The 22957-nt window shown below is 45.6% G+C and overlaps 2 long non-coding RNA genes across 5 annotated transcripts in view; both read left to right on the plus strand.

The window, feature by feature from the left end:
* LOC139988311 (uncharacterized) overlaps nt 1-22957 on the plus strand; it is a 301238-nt gene that overhangs the window by 69849 nt on the left and 208432 nt on the right. The window lies entirely within an intron of this gene.
* Nucleotides 8043-22957, plus strand: part of LOC139988313 (uncharacterized) — an 86466-nt gene continuing 71551 nt past the window's right edge. The window contains exon 1 of the long non-coding RNA XR_011800070.1: nt 8043-8212. This is a non-coding gene — a long non-coding RNA (uncharacterized lncRNA). The remainder of the gene's footprint in view (nt 8213-22957) is intronic.

A 22957-nucleotide genomic window follows, 5' to 3' on the forward strand; every position in this document is an offset into this window, starting at 1 on the left:
CGACCTTACCGCCATTTTATTCGCCGGAAAACACCCGGGACCGATAAAAAAAAAAAAGTATCGTAAATCGATGATCACTAATTTTCTTAGACTGTATATATCGTCCGCTCGACGTCGAACAAAAGAAATTTCTACGATCCTGGCGCTCTGTTACGCGCTTCCGCTTCTATCACACTCACGTTTTTCTTTTTTTCATCTTCATCGTTCTTTTCGAAAACGTTGTTCGACAGTTTCTTGGATTTCTTCCGCTCTTTCTTAAGATTATTCTCTAAGCGCGATACATTCTAACCCAAGGTAAACTACACCTTTTAAGACTGAAGAAAATCAATTTCGATCCAATCTCGAACGAATAATTTCACTTTTACTCGAGACGTAGTTCGGCGAAATCCTCGAACGAATACTTGGACCAATCTCTCTTCGAACTTGCCTCTATCAGCCGCGAAGTCTTTACTATCTTCTCCCCTCGACTTTAGGATCCCGATACTTTGAAGTAAGAGATTCATCCGGTATATACGAGGACGTCTAACCACGTAAAGCAAGCCCTAAATCCAGTGTATTGGACCGTGTGTAGGTGTTGCGACAGGAAATGATATCACGTCGACGTCAAACAATCAGCTGGCCCCGTGTGTACAGGGTCGAAGGATCGGGTATCTCCGGTCGGTCGGGTGTCTCTGCCCGAATCTTTATCCCTTGGATCATCCTCTAGCCCGTGGTTTTAGTGCGCTGTAAAGGTTCCGGCTCCGTGACATGCTTTATATCAACGTTACAATCGTATTTCAAACGGCTGGATAGGGCTTGCCATTTCTACTCCCTGTTGGACGATGCAGCTCCTTGCGGTTCTATTCGTTTTTTTTCCCTCGCAAGCCGCTCGTCCACGTGATCTCCTCTAAAATGTATTAACTCGTCCATATCGTTGGTGTTGTCATAAAAGTAGCTGGTAACGATAGAAGACAGCGTTTTCCCTCGACACGAAGCGTTATCATCCAATTTTCACGTATCGAACGCGAAACGACGACGTATACGATTCTGGTCGTTCCTTTACGTAAATCCAAAGCGTTGAATTTCATATAGGATTAATGGACGCTCGAAGTAGACACGAGATAATGGACGTATAACGACGCGCTTAATAAGTGATACGGTTATGCATTTTTAAGTTGTACAACGAAGCGTACTCTGTCTTACAGCGTAATAGAGATTCAATGAAGAGAAAACCGGTCTTTGGAATGTTCATTACGAATTCATGAGTACCCCCTTTATTCCGACCAAGATATAGTACGTCCCACTATGTAGCCGTATTTGGGATCCACGGATCTTATCTTGCTGAATAGAACAATCAAACGGTCGGCGGTGAATTTCGGTGCAGATTTTAACGCAAAGTTTCCAACGGTCTTACAGACTTTTCCTAATAAAAACTTTGGCAGCGAGTTTAGCAAGCAAGTTGATCGTTGAAAGTAGATACGTTCGAAACGTTATAAAAAGAAAATGGTTTAATAAAAAGTCCGTCGATCGCATTGTAACCGCGTGGTGCCGTCTTGCCGGTTCATAATCAAGACGTGATCGTGGCACGTTCTTTCGCGCAACGTTGTGTTCGTGGCTACCGAGGATCTGACGGCTCGAGAAGCAATTTACCGCCGTGAAATTCGATACCGGTGTCTGCTCGTACGCGCGTTTTAATGTTCGACGCGCGAGTCGCGTAACGCACATTTTGTCCGCCATTAAGGAATCCCGCGGACTCTTCCTCGAGTTCTGTACGCGTAGAAGCGGACGGCCACGTTCGTTCGAGGTTCATAATTCCACAGAAGTTCATAACTTCCGAGAAGCGCGTTTTGGAAGGCGGTAAACGTCAGGGCGCAAACTTGGCGCCATTAATACGAAGTCGACGCTCGTTTATACGCACCAGCGACATATGTAGTTCCCGCGTAGAGATAATAACGCGAACCACATCAGCCGCGCGATTAAATGTCCGCCACGTTGTCGTATTTTTGGTCGTACGGCCTACGAATTTCAAGAACGACCGCCTGTATTTTATCTGTGTTTCGAGAATTCTGAGACTTTCAAACGGTAAGTTAATATAGCACCGAATCTCCTTATTGGTGGCAATGATCCAAGATTCGCATCATCCTTCATTTTCTTCGTCGTTTTTATTCTCAGCGTGCCTTTCATTCACGTGTTAAATCAAATTATACTAAAACTTCAATCTCTTCCGTCAAATCCTTCGAGCTTTTTAGTAATCCGCAAATTTTACATAAAGTCGGCGTTGTCATCGGACATCGAATCCTCGTGAAATTACGAGTTCAATTCGTTTCCCGATCGTTGCGTAATTTCTTCGGCGTTACCGGGGCGGCAGTAAATCGGAGGACCGGCGGTCGTGCTTACGCAGGCATAAAGTTCAAGGCAACGGGGGCAAGGGAAAGCACATTTCCTTTTTCCAGGCCCGTGGAGAACGTGGCGGTTGTAGGGACGCAGTCGCACGTGCCAGAGATGTCGGCTTTCTCGGGCGTTCGTCGTGGCGGGATAAAGAGAAAGTATTAGCCCGACCGTGGCGTCGCGACGACCGGGATTAATTCAGAAATTTAATTAACAAAACCGTAAGCGTTCTTTCCCTTGGTCTCGCACTCCGTTCTTCCTGTCGCCGCTCCACTCTCACAGCTTTACGCTTTCATTCGTCGGAAGTGAAAATAAGATCCACGGCGGGTTTCTCGTTCGGTCGTCGTGGCAATTAAACACGACCTGTATATCTCGTTCGAGCGTCGCGGAAACGCGTGTCTTCCGCGAACGAAGTTCAATACGAAAAATCCTTTTGGATGCCGCGTAAAATCTATCTCGATGCGACGTAAAATCGTCCTGGCCATAAATTCGGTCCACCGGACGCAGGTGATCGCTAACTTAATTTACGATTGCTATAATAAAAGCGTGGTGGAAACGCTCGGATAAACACGGTAGGCGTCTTGAGATTGCGCGTTCCCTTGTCCTCTCTCACGGTGCTTCTTTTTATTTATCCTGTCGTTCTAATCGACTCTATATACATAGAATAACGTAGGATCGTTTGAATCGAGCTAAGCAGTTTGCCTCGTAATTCGTCAAATTCGATTACGGACAATTTTTAATTAAGCGACTTACATTTGACAATAGACCGTTTGGTTTGTTGTTAATGGCAGGTCCTCCGCGATTCTCTATGAGGATTTAACCTTTGCTCGTCGAAAGGGAAGGCCGTTACATTAGAAATATCTGGTATCTCAACATATGCATCAAGTTTGATTATTCTATGCAAAACTCTGTAAAGATATAGGAGGGATTCGGAAATACAAATAATTCACTTTATTCAGTACACAACAGTTATACATATATCTTATACTCTGTAGACTTCGTAAACCTACTCGCACGCACGCTTGTTGTCAACCGACTCCTCCAGATGATTCTAAACGACTGCCAATCGTCTTTTGTCCCAACTAAGGCCTGGACGCCCTCTCACGCTTACACACACATTCACATGTACAGTGTAACTGTATCATCTTCCTAACAAACTCAATATCGAAGCTTTAGCGAGTCAAGTCTACCGTATCACTATATATCTTAGAGCGTGTGAGCGGTGTCGTCGTGCGAGCAAAGTATGTACAATCGAAGTCGAATATTTAGATTAAAACGCAAGCTCGTTACGTAACCGTGCAAACGAGCTTGACGGTAAATCACGTCCACTCCGTTCTCTTTTCCTTCAGACCCCATCCTTCATGGGTGCTCGCTAGAAAATCGAATTCCTGAAAAAAAACCAGCGCCCTCCTTGATTCAACCGATCGCGCTGGAAGCGTTGATTTATCGCGGCAATCTTCGGAAAGCAAACACGATCGTTCCTTTGGAAAGCGCGCTCGCGATGCTCGCAAATGAGTAAAGCGTTTCGCGGCCGCGAGATCTGTAACGAAGAATAATTGAAATGGCGTGCGAGAACGAGTACATATAGAGCAAGAAAGAGAGAGAGAGAGAGAATCGTCTCTCTGTGCGAGAGTCTCGTACGGACGCTGCACGCGACCTGTACGCTCCGGGAATCTCTCGACGTTATATATCTTGGGTTACGTTCTTCCTAACGATTTTTCGATATCGGTAAGCGATGCGTTTTTATTCGCGCCACGATAGAAACGTCCGAACGTTGCAGACAATCTGCCGGATAACGCGTAACTGCCTTCCTCCTCACCCTTTTCCCCGTCAGGTAAAATAGTTGGCCGATTTTTATGCCCTGTTCGCCGCGGTGCCGCGTTCCAAGCGGAAATTTATGAAAACGTTTATGAAGTCGTAGGTTGGCGAGCACACGGAAAAAGAGGAATAACGGGAGAGGAGAAGGTATTCGCAGCGACAATGCAACGTTACGTCCTAATCCTTCCAAATGGAAGACTTCTCGACCGTGAGCGTTGCTTTATTTTGTGTAGCGATCGTTTCGCGATGTTTCGTTCCTTTTTATTCCATCCGGTCCTTTTCGCATTCTATTTTCATTTGGCCTTTTTAACGAGTACATTAATATTTGTATCGTATAATACCGCGTACTGTGTAGCACTGTATACGCAAATAATTATCCACTTTTGTCGAAATATTCTTCTTTACATGTCACAATTTTTTACCGCAGATATTCGTCTCGGTTTCGACAAACTTGTTTCTATCGAACAAAATTTTCTTTCGAAGGCACGCTACAAAATGACCTTGTTAAACGATCGATAACGATCGATCGATCCGTAGATTTCATGGTTCTTCTCGTTCAAGGACGAACATTGGCTAATCAACGGTGCGGTTCACAGCGTAGCGCGTAACACGTTCGCGCGTTGATCCCCCTTTGACGCGCGCGAATCGATCAACGTTGCGTACGTGACGCGTGCGGGGAGTACACCGCGTGTAACACGGCACGAAAATTCCATAACGGAACGCGAATAATCATGCGCAAAGAAACACGAATAATTCTATATCCGGTCGGTTTCGCTCTGGTGCCGGGCACGAATATCGACGGTAAAACCGTAATATACAGCCGGACGATATTTTATTTGGTCGAAAATTACGCCGAACGTGGTACCCAGCCGGCGTGTCGGACGTTAATAATTATCAAAAGTCCGTGATCTCGCTCTTTCCTTTTTTCTTTCTCTCTCGTGCCCCCTGTCTGCCGGAGAAATGTGCCGCGGCGAGCTTGGTGTCAGCTTCATTACGGCGGAGTGCTTGTCGGAAGGATTTAAATCCAGGGTCGCCTTAAATCGGGAAGGATTCTGGACAAATCAGATCGTCGTTCGCACAGGGCGACATCGTCGTCGTCTTCGTTGTCGTCGTCGTCGTCGTCGTCTTAGTAGTCGTCATCCGTCGTTTCTTCCCTTCCGTTTACGCGTCGACGAAGAGGAGGCTTGACATTAATAGTCTCGCGGCGGATAAGCCGTTTTTGAAATGACGTTCGAAGGGAATAATACATGGAGGGTCACTTCTCGGGCTCGTCTCCACCCCAGCAGGACGGACGTCCCTTTTCAAATAACGTATTCGAGGTCCTTTCCTTTTCGGCAAAGTGAAGGACCCTTCACCGAGACTTCCACCCTTACGCCGGCCGTCTCACGCTCCGCTGTGTATCTATCGGCTTGTGCGCGTATAGACGTGGCTGGACGTGACGTACAGGGTGTTCTGAAAATAAGAGATGACTCGAAAGATTAATATCAACGATCCTGTTTGTGGTTTCTCTTTAGAATAGGAGCTTCGAGATACTTTCGAGGATCGTTTGTTCGAGTAACGAAATTAACTAGTTATCGAATGATCGTAATAGAGTTTCGTTCGCGTAGTGGAAACACGGTTGGTTCATTTTGCGTCTATTTTGAAAATGGCAACAGGGTTTCGAGTTACAAAGGAGCGCGTTATTAAATCTACCTTTGATGTTAAAAAAAAAAAAAAAAAAAAAAAAAAATAATAAAAGCACGCAGCTTTTGCAGTTGGTTCACAAAAAACGCGTGTCAATCAAGTTTTTAATTATAACTCAGGCTTCAAAGGGTGTATTAATTGAATTTTGTCAGTGGACTTACTTTGTGTGTAAATAATTTCTTATAGACACGTACGTTCCTTCCGGCACGGACAGCTATCAACGTCCGCCCTTTAGCTGGAAAACAGAAATCGCGTTGTCGAGAGCACCTTGTACATAAATATCGAGGCACACGCGTGTCCCTGGTGTCGGTTTCTCTCTTTTCGATCGTCGTACTCTCGCGCAGACAACCCTTCTCTTGCACCACTTCCCTGTCACTGCCATTCTCGTTTCCCCACTTTCACAGTCTGCCTTCGTTAATTGCCTCAATTAAATCTTTGTTACAAGCGATTTAAGCCCGGTGATTTTTGGAATAGGAGACCGATAGAGGGTTTGCGATACAGGCTGTCTAGCGACGCAAACGGTGTCTTTCGAGAAACAGGTTGCAGCTTAAACGTCACCTATTAGGTCGTCACACGAGTAACGAAATTCCTTTGAAAGCTTAACTAAACCGAAGTCAACGGAATCCTTTACGATAGAAGATTCGTAAGTGGAGATGGAAAACTCACGGATATAAGCTTGTGTTCCCTTTTCTTTGATATACCGTATCGAGAAAAGCAGAACGATTTAATATTTTAACCAGCGATACTGTAAAACTGCCATTTTCTGGGCTAACTCTATCGTTATATATTAGGTCGTACCACTATATCTTCCATCGAGCACTAGAGAGATTTCTTGCAGTATCCTGCGGAATAACGTGGTTGTCGCAGCGTTCCCTGTATCGCGGTACGACGTAACAAAATAAATTTTAGCCTGTAGAAGTTAGGTACGGAAACAGATTTAAACAAAAGCCAGACGAGTTTCGCACATTTCCATGAAACGAAATTTATGCCGAAGCAGGAAATAGCGTTCGTTTCCACGTCGATCTATCTTTCGCGGAGCGAGGCGTGGCACGAGGCGTAGCGCGAGTTGGGTCACTTTCATCGCTTTTCGATCAATCATATACCCCCCGTTTACAAATAATGATGTTTAGCCGTGTGTAACAAAGCAAGAACCGCGGAGAGGCATTGAATTACACTGGAACAGTGTCGCGAAAACGCGTAATGACACCGCAGCTCGCACGGCCAAGCAAATTGTTTCGCAATGCGGCAAACGTGTTGTTTTCTGCGCCGTGGTATTTTCAAATCGAATTTCCCTTTGTACCGCGTTCCGGCAGGCGTTACGATAACGCGATTACGATTCACACAAGCTAACGCCCACCGGTGCTCCCCGTATCCCGACTTGTTTTTCGATTCGTCTCGCGTTACGCTGATGCAGGTAAATGATAATTTCCAGCCGCATATCCCTTAATTGAATTTATGTAAACGTATCAATCGTATCGTTATTTAAAATTAACGCGCGTATCGTATCACGGTGGCTTTGAACGCTTTGAATTTCCAATTTCGACGGGAGCAACAACGTTTCTCTGTCCGGATTATGTGCGCACTCCGAAATTCTCGTAAACAACCATATCCGCGTTTATTTGGAATTTTCATTTGAATTTTAATTTAGACGAATTTAACTTAGATCGAATAATTGCTTTTATCTGCTACTTTAATGTCGCTGTAGGCCCATATCGCGTTTCGTCACCGGTATTTTCCATTTATATAATTCTTTTAATTGTTTACTTCATTGTTTCTCCCATTTAATTCCACCACATTTTAAGTGAGAATTGTCGTTATACCTATCATCGGACGTATAACGAAAAGGCTATCGCGATACGAATGAAAATTTGATTTTTCCGAACAGTCTGATAGACAAATGCGCAAGTTTATTCTCCCTGAAAATGCCTGATACGAGAAATATCTACGTACTTTATACGGGATATTTACTGGCGTATTGACCAGCGATGAGTTTACGCAACGGACCACGTCAATCGCGGTGATAGACAGCGCTTCAGGGACTTGGCGATGAGAAATCGAAAACGATGGGCCGCGCTCAGTTACAGCCTCGTGACGGACCAACCGTTCATCGTAATTGATAATTAATATTATTATGAAAATAGAGAATCGCTCGGTGATACATACGATGGCTAACACTACGTTGTACAACAGATGGTTTCAGTTGTGCCGCGTTGCAATCAAAAATGCGAGAGATTCGGTTACAACAGGCAACGAACAATGTTGCTAATTAACAGCCGGAGTTAATTTAATTTCGCAAGAAGGGATTCTTCGTGGGTGCACGCGATATCTCGAAACTATCTCTCACGTAAGCTGTTATGTTAAATAACAATTAATTAATCTACATATTCCGAGAAGAGTTACGTGTCGGTAAAAAAACCTGATGCTGACGTTGAATGATGAAAAAAGCATTTTGCTCTAGATTAAATTATACAAGTGCAGCTGTTTCTAGAAACGAGATAAATATCAGATTTGTCGTGAATTTGTTCGAATAATTGCACGAGTACTTTGCACGTTGCTCGACGTATTTCGCTGTTTCGAGGTATACGGATTTCTCTATCACAGTTCAATTTTCTCCATTTTCTTCCTCTCGCGAAATATACCTAGGTGGATTTAAATCGCTCTATAAAAGAGACTGAAGCTGATAATTGAAAAGGAAGAAGTTATTAAATGATTGGATTCGAAAGTCGAGGATTGATCGAGCTGAGCTGGTGGTCGCCTAAAATTATGCGCCCGGTCACCTTAATGGCGACGGCCAATCTATAACAATTCCGTGCGATCGATTCCTTGCGTCTTTGCAAATTAACCAACGAACTGCGGCACGTCGCAGAGAAGCATGCTAATTTTTTGCCTGGCAAACGCGCGGATTCCGGTCACGTATCGTGGACGCGGTTGCGCACCGCTAACGAATTGAAAACTGGTAATTAAAGTTACCGTGACTTCTGATCGCGCGATTTCGGGCGTGCTCGCGGCCGACTGCACATTTGTTACTGACAGTTCTTGCGACCGGATCATCGGCCGGGGAAATTACAGCCGTTGGTTCCGGCTTGCGGTACGTGTACGCCCCTGTTCGAAACTCGCTTCTCCAACTTTGTTACACGCAAGAAGAAAACGAAGTTTCGACCGTTCGAACTCGATTATAAACGAGATCCTTCGTGGAAGCAACGAGATTTCTTCGCCGTCGATCGACGAGCCCAGGCTTCCTCTCGCTAGTCTGCGTCATAACGGAGAGATTCGACGCGAAGAGGAGAACAGGTGTATCGTTTATTTAACTTGCTAAAAGCTAGTATAGTTCCCATGGAGCTGGCGCGTTCTCTCCGCCTGCGAAAACTTTCGAGTTTATGCCTCGACAGCGAGAGCCGTCGTTACGACTTTGATCGCGCTTGGTCCGATGCTCACGAGGAAGACCTTGAATAGCAATACTCGAGCTGTATCTCGCGAAGCGAGACGGTGAAAAACTTATAATTACCCGCAGACACACGACGATCGCGCGACACTATACTTCTCTCGCGCTATCTACGATTCCAGTACCGCTTACTCATTAGCGCGCGATTATCCATAAGGGTTCGTTAAGCGTCACTTTCCTCCTCCCTCGTTCGCTTTTCGCAACACGTTTCCGATTGTAAATTCGCGAGACAGCACTTTGCCGGAATGACTCGAGCTTTACGCAAAACGTAGCACTAATTGTACGCGGAATTTTTAGCCACGGATATTAGTCTCGTAAATATTTCTCTTTATCCGTGAACGTCGGAGTATCCGTGGTCGTTTATGTTTGTTGCTTAATCGCAAGACGGACTTCGATCCCGCAACTTCTTCCCTTTTCTTCGCTTAGCCCGTCGAGAGTCTCTTTCATTTCGGGCCCCGGACGATCCTCCGAGAAGATTCTCGTCGTTTGATTGTCTGTCGAAATATTCGTCGTTCTCTACGTCGTGGCTACTTTGTAACAACATAACGCGAGTAGTTTCGTTAGACGCGTATCAAAATGGCTCGAACCTCACCTACGGCCACCTCGCACCCAGTCAGCAATTACGGGTATTTCAAAACATCTTCGAAACATCTTCAAAACATCTCGATGATACATCCACTCGCCTGTTTACCGATCGGTTCCTTTTTAGCACTCCGTTTTCCATGCACCGAAAGGAAGAATGGAAGTTCGGGTAACGTACAGAGATGGAACCGAAAGACGAGAGAACGTAGACTCATTCCGACAATAATGCAAGGAAAAGAGAAAAAAGAAGGAGAAAGATTGGCAAGAAACTCGAAACGGTCGTGAATTAATTGCCAGTGACGAGGGGAAATTTTTTAATTGATATCGCTAATTATTACTCGACAAAGTTGCGATCGGGGGCGTGGTCGTCTTTCTGGCTACCGCGGTGGTTGCACGCTCCGCGTTCGTTAAATTGCCTGTGCGCGTACTGAAAGCCATACTTAAGGGGCCTCTGACTCGCGCTCGCGCGTATCCTCGTTGAAACGGGACGAAATCGCGCGCGCACACACAGGTGATACGACCACGAGTTAAGAGAAAGAGAAACGAGGCAAGAGAGAAACGGATAAGTGAAAAAAGACAGGTTAGCTGCGAGGTCTCTCGCGCCGGTGTGCGAAACAAAGGAAGAAAAGAGCCACGGATTCGCCTTTTGTGCTCGCGTCGCATTAAAGGGTCACGCATTCACCGGGCGGGACTTCGACCCCTTCGTCGTCTAATTGTTACTTAGTTTTAATTGCCGTCGGCTGTGTTTTGCATAAGTGGCTACGCTGGCCCGTTTGTTTTTGCGCTTGACGGGTGAACGAAGAAAGGGCAGCGACGGGGAATCAGGATCTTCGCGCCTGCCTCGCGTGGACGTGGATTAAATTGAATTAATTTTGGTCTCTCGTTCCGCGCGCGCGCGCGCGCCGCGAAACGCCTCGAGGCCAAATAATTAATTAACGCCTTACATGACGGCTGATAAGTAAATCTTTTTAAGCAGAGGATTTGCGTGCAATCGGTTGACGATTAAGGGATTTAGGTATCGCTTGCCGTGAATGTGCCTCGATAAACACAGCAACGGTACGTGTTGTTTCGTCAATGACTCGTTTTCTATTTGATAATTGCGTATTGAATCGTTTGATGGACGTCGAGGCTAAAGTTGTCGACGTTTAAAAGTATTTTGTATCGAAGAAATGAAAATGCGAATGAGAAGTACGCAACGCGAGAGAAGAATTAATTAAACGTTTGTAAAAGAATTACAGAGAATCGAGCCCGTTTCTACGAAAGATTACGATTCGATCGCTTTGATCGTGTTGATACAGCTATAACGTTAATAGTAAAATAAAAATTGAGAAAGTAATCTTGTTTCGTAATTAGCGATTAGCGTAGGAAAATGAACGAAACGAAGGAAAGGTTAAAAATATCGACGCTTGCGATCTAGCACTTGCCACGGAAGCTACGAAACGACAGACAACGATTGGCGGAATAAATTTTTCATTTGCCAGGTATATTACCCTCTTCCGTTTTCGAAAGCATAAATATTCGCGAGCATCCCGTCTGCTACTGTGAATTTGTACTTGCTCGCGGTGCTATCTGCTAATCGATAGATTTGAAAGTCATGGCACGGCGGCCATTTGAATTTCAGATTCGAGATCGGGAGCAATATGACAACCTTAGTGGTAGTTTAGTCTCAAACGTTCCCTTAAGCTGTTAGACGAGTGGAGGAGAGGGACAGAGAGAAGACCTCGACAAAGGAAACGGGAAGGAAGACGAAGGAGGGCTACGTTGTCGTAGATTAATACAGTTTTCTTTCTCTTTTTTCCTTTTTTTTTTTTTAACGGCCGAAGAAAAAGAGCCGAGGAAGGGGTGGGTGAAAGCTCGTATATCATGCGACGCTTGTCCTAACGACTCTGGAAGTTCGTCGATGCTACCGTGTAGAAGAAAGCTTCGGTTAGGGTCATCAAAAACGGACGAAAGTATCGTTGAAATTAAGAAGTGGGACGGTTCGATTAAGAGAAGAGGGAAGGAAAAGGAAGAGGGAAGAGGGAAGAGAGACGGTGGCACGCGGCTGAACGAGAATAAGGGGAGATTGAGCGCACAAAAGAAGAATTTTGCATGTCTGATTACTTACGGTAAAGGGTCTTTGTGACTTGGAGGTTCCTTCGCGGAAAAACTATTGACGTTCTAGAATGGTTTTATCAGTCGATCGAAGAATCCTATTTCTTCCCCTTTCTCTTTTTTCTCTCTCTCCTTTCCTCTTTCGTTTTTTCCCCTCTCCCTTTAATTCTCCGTCGAAAGCCTAGAGAGAAGGAAACAATGAAAGTATTACCAGAGAAGAAACGTTCGCGTTTGCGATTCCGTGCATTATCCATTCCCTTGATGGTATTCCGCCTAATGAACCGTAATAACACACGTTTCTTATACGGCAAACGATCCAGCGACGTTGTTGGCGATTGAGCATAAGTGTATCAGGGGAAAAAATCTAGTTAGCGGTAATATCGTGATCGCAATGAAACGATCGCGCGAGGTTACCTGATGCGCATAGAGGTAGAGAAGGATCGCGCGCCACTTTTTTCCTCGGCTTCAGGGCAGCAACGAAGGGGGATAAGTAGAGGAGGGGAAGACGAGAAAAAGGCGTCAGTCGTGAGAGGGTACATCAGTGGGACCCATGAAATAATAATGGTATATATAAAGTGTAATTTAGCTAAACGTATGCAGCGTTGTATTGAAGCTCGACTTGGAACTCAGGGCTGTGCCTAGTCGCGTTACTTTCGTGGCGATCGTGCGAGCGCGCGTATATGCGCTCTTTGTATGTTGCAGCGAATCAGCCGTTTCGAATTCGTTTACACGGGGCGGTGATCCTCTTCGTCCTCGTGTTTGATACACGCTCCACCGCACTAACATACGGCATCCTGTAATAATTCTGGGAAACAATAGACAGTTAGTAGGTGGTGCGAGTTCTAACGAGATTAGTCGGCGCGCGGTAATTGAGCGATTGCTTGTTCGTGAACGAGAATAAGTGTGGTTATCCGGCGGCAGATCGAGCGTCTTGCAACGACCACTTTGGCTCGTTGAGCGTACCGTGTGTACGAGTTACCTGCGCGAACAATAGACGCGCCCGTATAATACTATCATAAATTCTATTATCCTCGATGCCGCTATTTGTCACGTGGGATCGTCCAAGGTAGACCGGAGGTTCGACGAAATGCCACCGAGGAGATGGGCGTGTGACGGTCTTGCTCGGGAGGCGCTCTGTCTCTTCTGGAAAAATCTTCTTTTCTGCACGTCGAAGACAAAACGAAGCTGGTGAAATTTGCTCGACGACGAACCAGGGATCCTGCACGGACACTTCGCGAAATTATACGTCGTCCATTCAGAAAACTAAACACGCGTGAAATTCGAATCGCGCGAAATCGGCGGAGCGTGCTGGTAACGCGAAATTCCTGACCGCATCTGGTGCCCCGCGAAGAAGTGACATTTTCGGGATCCGATGGGCCCATCCCTGAGTTATGCCACGAGATGGATAGCCTGGGGCCTGCGGTGAGTAAATTACAAGGTAAGACGGAACGCCGACTGCCCCTCTCCTCTACCGCCGGCCACTCTTCTTCTTTTCGTACCCGCTCTTTCTCCGCTGGGTCCGGGCATCCTCGTTGCTCTCGTTCGATCCTCGAGCCAAGCACCTACTCTCTACCTCCATCGACTGGACCGACTGGCAAGGGGCTTCGCGGCCCCGAACATCCCACGAGCATCCGACACTTTGGGCCCTGCTATGATACACCTTTGGCGTGGCTACCGTACTGCGAGATACTCGCTGCCTTCTTTCCTCATCCTTTCACCTCTTCGCTCTCCTCCTTTCCGGTTAGCCTCTTCCTTCTGCATTCTACCTTCCTCATCGTCTCAATTTTTTTCTCTTTCCTTTTTTTACCTTTATATCCCCCCTCCTTCGACTCTTTTCTCTTTCTCTTCTCGTCTTTCGTTCCTGCTCTAACATCGATCCGTTTTGCTCCGCTTTTTCGCTGCTCTAAATCTCCCGATCATTGGACTCTCTTTCTTTCTCTCTGTACATTTTTTTACTTTTCGTTTTTGTCCCATATTTTCTCTTTTTTTTTTTGTTGACAGAGGATTCGTTCATTTTTTCCGTTGAAAATTCTATTATTGTTATCGGTAAAACTCGATCAGTCATGAAAATTCCACTTTGGTACGTAGAATCGAGCGTGCTTTTATTTTCCGTCGACCGAACTAAGAGAATTAAACGCACGAAACACTTTGCCGTTGCGACGTTGAAAACGCGTCGCAATCCATAGCCTGGTAATACACCATTGGAGAGACGTTGTTTTCATTGCGGCTTTTTGTTATACCGGCACAGCGGAGAGGATCCTCTCGAACTCGCAGCTCTGAAAATTGTAATTCCAGGATACGACTGGGTGCAGCAGCGGCGGGTAGACGCGAAGATATGCGCGAATCTGTACGTGGAAATTGCGACGATGCAAATCTCGTTTCTGGCACGTAGTTGAGCGGCGTAAAGGGCTTAGTGTGGCGGAGCGGTTGACTGGTGCGAATGCAATTAACCCTTAACTGGTAATGTGAAATTTTGATGCAGTTGCGTATAATTTGGTTAATTAAGAAACTCGTTTATTTATGGAGCGACAGGAGGATGTGGGAAAACAGGAGCGTGTCACGGTTTAACACGGACATCTATCCGCGGCATTCGAATGCGTTCTACTAACCCCAGTCTCGCGGCCTTTAAAGAGATCTATTTTATTTTAGGAAACCAGTTATCCCGCGCGGAATAGTTTTCCTCCCCTCCTTCAACTCGGTTCGCGTACTTTTTCATTGTGCTCAGCCCACTCGCTCCGGCCAAATGGAAAAGTTAATGGAATTGAGCGATGTATATGTATCGGATTTCGATGAAGTTTTAATAACCGCTTGGTAATGAAATTTTCAATTGGTTCATGATAAAAAGAGGGAGATCCTGACGTGCAGGACCGCGCGACCAGCGACAACGTAGGCTCGTTAATCACGCGCTTGGCTTCTCAGGAATTCATGAGTTTTCCTATTACGTAGCGATCGTTCGCAAGGAAAAACACCGGCTCGCTATACGCCGTAGAAATCTTATTTTCTCGTTGTACGTGCGCGTGACGGTTCGATCTCGAGTAAACCGTACAAAGCTGAACGCATCAATTTTCCCTCTCTCCTTTCCGCTTTGCTCGATTTGAAAGTGTTCCAGCGGTATTCGCAATGCAACTACATACATCGGATAATTTTCTGATTGCGATCCTCGATTGCTGGAACCTCGTTCCCTATCCGCTTCCCTCTCACTTATTTACCGATCAATCGCCGATTAAGCCGAATATCGAACGGCAATCGCGCTACACGCGCGTAGAATCCACCGAACAGCCTATCCTCTACGTGTACGGTAAAAAAAAAAAAAAAAAAAAAAATGACCGAATAATTAATGGCCATCGCGAACCGATATCGACAACATATGTGACCGCCGCTATCGAGGCAAATCTGTGGCGACACATGCGTGGAAAATCCGTTGAGCCACTCGGGGGATGCGTGACATCTGTCCTCACTTTGCCCATTCTAATGCACGCATTGCACCATTCGACAGCGTTATGGTTGATGTCTTCATGTCGCCCACTCTTCGCAGCCGCGTGTTCCAACGACGAACGAATATCATCGTGTTAAAGAGCATTTATATGCTGTGTCAGATAATTCCACGATCGTTCGTATGATCTCTAAACTAGTCAATTTTCTTTTATTCAAAATGATCTTTGGAAAAGTCTGGACACTGTATGGCGGGAGAAATGATTTCCACGCTGTTGTGTATTTCATAGATTTTTCAGTCGATTAGGTAGGTATTCGCGTCAGAAAATGTGGAAGTATAGCAATAGCGGCACACCGTGGAGGATGTTGCTCGTCTGTACGGTTGGTTTACGCGAACAGGAAGGAATCGCGATAAGAATACTCGCCGAAAGTCGTTTCCGTTTCGAGGGACAAGGCGGGAAATCGTTGCAGAACGAACAAAAAGGAAGGCTAATGAGCCGCTGCCTCGGCCATTCCTCACGCTGCCGCGGGAAATTATTTGCCATTTCTGATAAGTACCGTTGAACTTTCGAGTCCGCGCGAAAGAAGAAGCGAAGCGAGATGCAAGAAACACGAATTTATTCGTCCTAGAAATCTTAATGAAAAACGTGCAAAATGTCTTTAAAAAGAAATAAAAAAGTAAAGCTGCAAATATCATGCATTCTCTTCAAGACATTCTTCTCGAAATACAAAGGACAAAAATAATTTAACAGCTGTGTAAATTGAGCTACAACTATTGAATTATATCGCTATATGTTACCGGCTAAAAATGTCGTCGTTTCTGAATATAAAGCAACGATACAATATTTATCGACTATTTCTCCAGTCAGTTTCGTTTATCGTAATTGAATTTAAAAGGACTCTCTCGTGCAACAAAACTCGAGCTGATGCTTCGATGCAATTAAATTTTAAAGAGGATTTGACACGCGACGAAGAGAGTAAACTCGTGAGATTCTTAAAATAATTCGGACTCGGTATTTCGTCGACGCGCGTGTGTATCGCTCAGCCGAATAGAATTTATTTGCTCAAACTTCGTCGACTCGCGCGAACACAAGTATTTCGACGCCCACAAGTGGGCGCGAGTCCGCGGCATTACAAGCTGCGCCTCGCTTCGCCGAAGGTCACAAATTCCAATAGCTCTTGTGCGGTTTGTACCGACGCTGCAGATTGCCACGGGTTTATGAATCATTCGCGCCGCTTTTGAAACGACCCCGACCATCATCGAGTTCTCCATTCCGCGTTGTTTCGTTCCACGGCAATCCTGTTGTCGATAATTACGTCGGATAATCAGCTCCTTTTTTCATGGTTACCGTTTAATGATTCAAACTTCCCACTTGCCCCCAAATTTCGAAAATTTACATTCGAATGTCCCGAGTTTAAATCTGAACACGTATCGTTAAATGGTAAAGAACCGGGACAAAAGGGAAAGTAGAATGCACAACGAAGATTCAGAATAGACGGTGAGAAATAATATTGGAATTCGAATTGTAGCGAATAGAATTTAAAGACGTGATTATTATTCCTTAAGATTCGATAAATTTCCAATTGCGTGCGATATTGTAACTAACGCAAGAACGAATTCGCATAATCATCGAGAACGCTCCAGGACCAGAAATAGAAGATAGAAAAACTTTGACGATAAGAATATTTCGTCTTTTGAAGTTGCGTACGCTTAATAGAAGGAATTCGATTTAAAATTTCAACAAAATTTCATATATCTTCGTTAATAACGCTCTCAGTTTCATTGTTTCGATTCTGACGCTTTCAACTCGATACAACGAATGTACGAATTCCAGTAGAGGCAACGAATGTTTAGACAGCGTTCTTAGAAAGCGTGTACGTTCTCCGAATGATTTGCATTACTCGAAAGCTATTTCGACTTGAAACGTTTTTTTCCTGCACGCCAGTGTCTGGAAACTCGAAGCGAGACAGAAGAAGAGGGGGGCAGAGACGGTTTATTTCAATTCAATATCGTCGGAATGCTCGGGTAAACTTTGTGAAGTACGTACGGCAACATCGTGGCTTGCGGTTACGTTTGTACACGGCTGAAGAAGGGACAGAAGAGATACAAGGCAGAAGGGGAATTCGGCAACGTCAGCATGATAGTGCAAGGTGACGATGCTCGTTGCGTATGGATTGCCAATGGGGTGTCTACGTGTATACAAGAAAAGTGAGGTCATTTTTCTAATTCAATAAGACCGATGACATCTACAAAATTGGCAAAACGGTTCACGGTGACGATTTTGGTTACATTTCCCTTCTGTTTCATTCGTCACTGTCTGCTTATTTCAACTATCGAGGGAAATCGACATTATGTTGGGAGAATGTGTTTTAGCTAAAATTATATTTCCCAATTCTCCTTGTTTTCTTCTCTTTTTTTCTTTTTTTTTTTTGTTGATCGTGCTCCATCCATCGTGGAAGAGAATATCCTTTTAAGGAAGGACGAACTTGGACTGGCACAGCTGTGATGTTCGTAAAAAATATTTAATAACTCTATTCGCGGTGGACACTGTCTACAGGGGGAAGGTTCCATCGCCACGATTCGACGGTTTCAATTACGTGACATCACTTTGTACCCTTGCGACCGGTGCTACGTTCCTTCTGATAGACTGCCTTTTGTCCACGATGAGAAAGAAACGCGGTGTCGCGTGAAGCGGAAGGTCGCAGATTGGCCAGCGTCCGGAATTTCGTTCGGCAAGTCACCGGAAAGTTAGCCAAGTGTAACCTGGCTTCGACTCTTGAAGCTGTACGTCAAAAAAATTATTTTCGCAGAAACTCCGTTCACTTATCTATAAATCTTTGTTACTTGCATCGACGATGTCTAAACTCGAGTTAGTAAGAACTATCCTCTTGCATCGCCCCGACAAATAAATTTTCCATCGTCGATCTCCAATCTCCGACCGCCGAAAGAAAAGAAATAGAACAAGCATCGTTTAAATTACTTTTCCATTCGTTAATCGCGCTCGACTGATTTATCAGTCTATTGAAAAAAAGCTAGCAAAGCCACGCTACCGGTAAACACAGCCCGCCGCTGATAAACGCCCGCCACGAGGGGAGGGTTATTGCGGGCTTGCCAATAAAATAGTTGTTCCACGGGGGATGAATGGCCCAGACCGCAAAGTTAACTACTGGCCCGAGTGTCCCCCGCGCGGAAACTATCAGGGAACAATTCTGCAGCCACCTCCGAGCAACGGGTACCTGCGAGAGAGGACGAGGAGGTTAACGCGCTCGAGTAGAATGACGACGGTTCGTTGAGTTTCAAGTGGCTAGGAGAGACCTTACGGAAAGAGAAAGGAATAGCGGGCGAAATCGGAAAAGCTGGGGGGTGGTGGTGGAAGGTAGGGGATCGGGGGGATGCATAGGGGATGGTAGGAAACGGTTAGGAGGGTTACTCGAGCCCTATTATCGGGAAATTAAAGGCAGTAACTCATCTTGCGACGACTTCTATTAGACTTTCCCTTGGCCAGGCCCGGTCGATATTACTTTCGATATGAACGAGCCACAAAATTAATATCCACAATGCACTGGCAATTATGAACGGCCTTTATACCTCGTCTACCACTTCTACCTCGTCGCTTTGTCCTAGCTTTGTTCAAGAGCATCTCTCTGGTAGATGTTGCGTAAACTATTTAAACGATATCTCTAAGATAGCGCAGTTAATACGTATGGAACGTTGAAGTAAGACTTTGCTATACGTTGTATCTATTCAGATTAATAGATTTTCCTGATCAAACGACAAAATGTTTGGTTCAAACCAGCGTTCTTTGGTGTTGAATGATATTTTACGAAGAAAAGCACGTTGTTTAACGCGCGGGTAATTATTGCGCGAAGAATAGGTAATAACTATCAGGCGCAGCGATTACGAAACTATTAAGAGAAATGTGTTCGGTAGTACATCGTGCGCCGCCTGTGCACCGAAGTCGTTCACGACCGGTATTATCGAGCCATTAGTACAAGCGCATAAATATGTTGGGGTCCGACCCTGAACATCATCGCGAGCCAGCGATAGAACATTAACGACGCCCTTCGTGGTCGCTAATGAAACATACGTCCAGCCCTCGCAAACAATTAGAGACGATGCTTCGACGTGAATCATATATTCTAAAACGTTGCGCGTGTAAGTAAACAAGATTTAATAAATCCTTTATAGTCCGTCCGAGTTAAAGAAGAGACAGGGAATTAAAATGAAACGAGCGAGTAACGCCATAGTTGGAACGGCGAAGGTAACGTAACGGTTTCAACGTTTACCAGGATAACGCGAGTGTTAGACTTTTTTTCAGCTTGTTGACGAAACTCGCGAGACCAAGAGACGACGAGGCTTGGCTTTAATTCCCTTGCCACTTTGCCGGGTGTTCCGCATCCGGTTGGAGCCGTCGTGGCCAGGGTTCGAGTAAACAAGGACACAGTCCGGATTACCGAAATGGGATTGGCGACGTCGGCCGGGTTACCTGCGTGGCAATGCGCGAAAGCCGTATAACGGGCTGAACAATTAGACAAAGTCGGACTAATGGCCGAGCGTCTATGAAACCGTCGTTGGAATCGCATCAGCAAAAATATATTTTAAAGTTTCACGGGACAGGGCCAATTACGCGTAATTCGCTTGAACGGAGTTGTCGCGCGTTCTCGTCGTGCATTTTCCAACACCTCGACGGCTGTCTCTTCGAGACCCATCCCTCACCCGCATAGCCAAACTCCGTTCCTCTTCTTCCGTCGTTCTGTTAACGGCTAATCCTCTTTCTCTCGTCGCCGACCCACTCCCACTCCCTTCGTTTACCACTCTCTCCTCCGAGTGACTCTGTTTCCGCGTTTCGTGGAGGACGCAACGATGTTAGCTCACCTTCCTAATCGTTTTAACTCACTCACACGCGGCCGCGTTCGCGCCACATCCACGCCAGCCGAAAATCATTACAACGGCGCGAAACTGTTCGTTTTCGCCAGGTTTGCGTTTGCACGTTCGCGCGTTTGCACAAGCCCCGTCTCACGCGACGCCAGCCGAAGCTTCTCTGTCGTTGTTACGAACTACGGCTATGTGTACGAACGCAACTATGCACGAGCGTGTATACGCGCGTGTGTGTACGTGGAACGCTCGCCCGCGTTTCCTAAGCGTGTGGGTGGGTGGCTGGTTTCTGTATGGAACGATGGAAAGCGTCGCTGCTGCAGCCCTTTCTCCGCACGGTCCTTTTATCACGCCGAAGTTGCGGAAGCTAGCGAGCACGACGTCGACGACGACGGCGTAACGAGTTGCCAGCGACGCCGGTGTTGCAACGGCGTCGAGTATCGCGTGCGCGGGATAGAGATTGAAAATTATACAGTTTGCTGACACGAATGCGTCGCGTCCTCTCCTACTCGCGCGCCTCTCTCCGTATTCCGATGTACGTTAAAAGAATGTTTGTTTTCGAATTGTACGCAGAGAACCGGTTTACGACGCGATGGAAATCTTCCGCTCGGACGAGTCGATTCTTTCGGATGTCGCGAGTTCAACTTCCCGTGCAACCGTACGAACCCGGAGTTCTTTGTGTTTAGGATACTCTCGACGATATTCGCTCTCATCCTTTCGTTTAACGTGCACACTGCATATATCATACTCGCGGTATCATAAATAAGCGCATAATACTATCAGTTACAAATGCTCGTCACGGTTCGACGATCGTGATCGCCGAACTAGAGAACTATCGATTTCCCGCTGGCAGCGAGAAGCTCGCTCTAGGTGGCTGAAGCATAATTTTCAACGCGAAGCTCGATCATTCGTTTCTTCGTGACGCGTAACGAGAACGTATCGGGGGCGGAGAGACAAACAATGAACGGGCATTTACATCGATTTCGTTTCTCGTCGTTTCGGGGATGATTTTGCGTGCGATGATGGTAACATATTGGCCGGGACGGTTGTCTAATATCGAGGCACGCGGCCGAGATGTATGTTCGCGTTCACACGGAGGCATATGCCCGATCTCATCGATTCGTCATGATCAGCAGCTACTTCACAGCGTGGTCTCTCCCTCAACTTGCCGTTCGTTCGCTTTCCTCCCATGGAAAATGCCGCGTTGATTAAATCTATTTTGGGTAATCGACGATACATGAGCGATAGGCCTTTCACATTGCTAGGGGGAACATGGAATCGTGACAACGTATCGAGAAAACGAAGGTTGAGGTGCCACTCATCCCTGGAAGTACTTTGTCCGTCTGTTTCTTCCGTTGCTCCTTATTGAGACTCGTTCGTTCTTGCTCAAGCATCCGGAACAGTCGACGAGTCATCTTTCTGTTAACGACACGAAACAGAAAGTGTCACTCGAAAAGTTAATTCTTCAAAAGTGGCAATTAATCTATCGGATATATGCGAAATCTTTACATCGTTTAAATACTTTACACACTGCTATAGAGATTATTTCACTTAAATTGCTTATTTGAGTTGTTTCCGCCGCTATCGAAGGAAAGAAAGAATTGCTATGAGTTTGTACGGTTATCGCGTATTGTTTAAATCGTATTATACAATATATTACAGTAGGACGTGATATATTTCTCCCGCGGAGCCTCCTATCTCTTATATTATCCTCACGTAGAGTGTAATCGGATGCAGCATTGTTGCAACGCCGGAATATTCTTCGTATTTAATGTACGCTATATTCGAACGGAGTTTTCATTGTTCCTCGGCGTTGAATCATTCGGAACTGGTATTCTTCGCAGCTACTTTCCTGAGTAGATACGAAGTTGTCGGCAATAACGGATATTGCGATGCGGCTCGTCCAATGAAACGATCATCTCAAGCTCGCGAAGGTAAGGCTTTTAGCCGGCAAGTTCCTTCAGCTGGTTTTACCGTTTCCTCTTAGTTCTCGCAGGAAACGATTAACGCCTATTGCAGGACGATCAACGGTCCTTTCCTTTCTTCGTTCGAATGCACGCCGAGTTTCGTCGAACTTTATATTAACGTAAATTCGTTGCGTTTTATATACCAAATGTTTGATCGAATTATCGTACGCATCGTAGTTGAGTTTGATTAAATTTTGTCGAACGATCGGCTTTTAATAAAGGAAAAGTTTGCTTATTAATCCTGCGGTTATCGAATATCTGTTTTATTTCGCGTTCGCTTCTATCTCGACCATTTCAGTCACGCGCCTCCCTAAACGTCCTATATAAATCCTACCGATTGCTAAGAACGCGTCCTTGCTTCTGGCACGCATCCACTCCGTTATCCGGAATTGACCGGCTATTCTATTGGTTCGAATTGTCGACAATCCGCTCTATCGCTAAAACTTGCCATACGGAATAGGCTCGAGCCAAAGATAGAAGGGACGCTGATCGCTGGTTCTCAAATTATAGATTTCAGGGTTCTAATACTTTTACGAAAAGAAAACAAAATTAGGCGATGTATCGCAATGGTAAAAAACACTATACGAAGGACTCGAGGGAAAGCTGATACAAATAACAAAGTTTTTAACTCGAGGGAACTGTGCAAAGGGTTAACAGGGTCTAACAGGGAAACCATATAAATATCTGAAATGAAAC

The sequence above is a fragment of the Bombus fervidus genome, chromosome 6, assembly GCF_041682495.2.
Source record: "Bombus fervidus isolate BK054 chromosome 6, iyBomFerv1, whole genome shotgun sequence".
In the NCBI taxonomy this organism is placed as follows: Eukaryota; Metazoa; Arthropoda; class Insecta; order Hymenoptera; family Apidae; genus Bombus; species Bombus fervidus.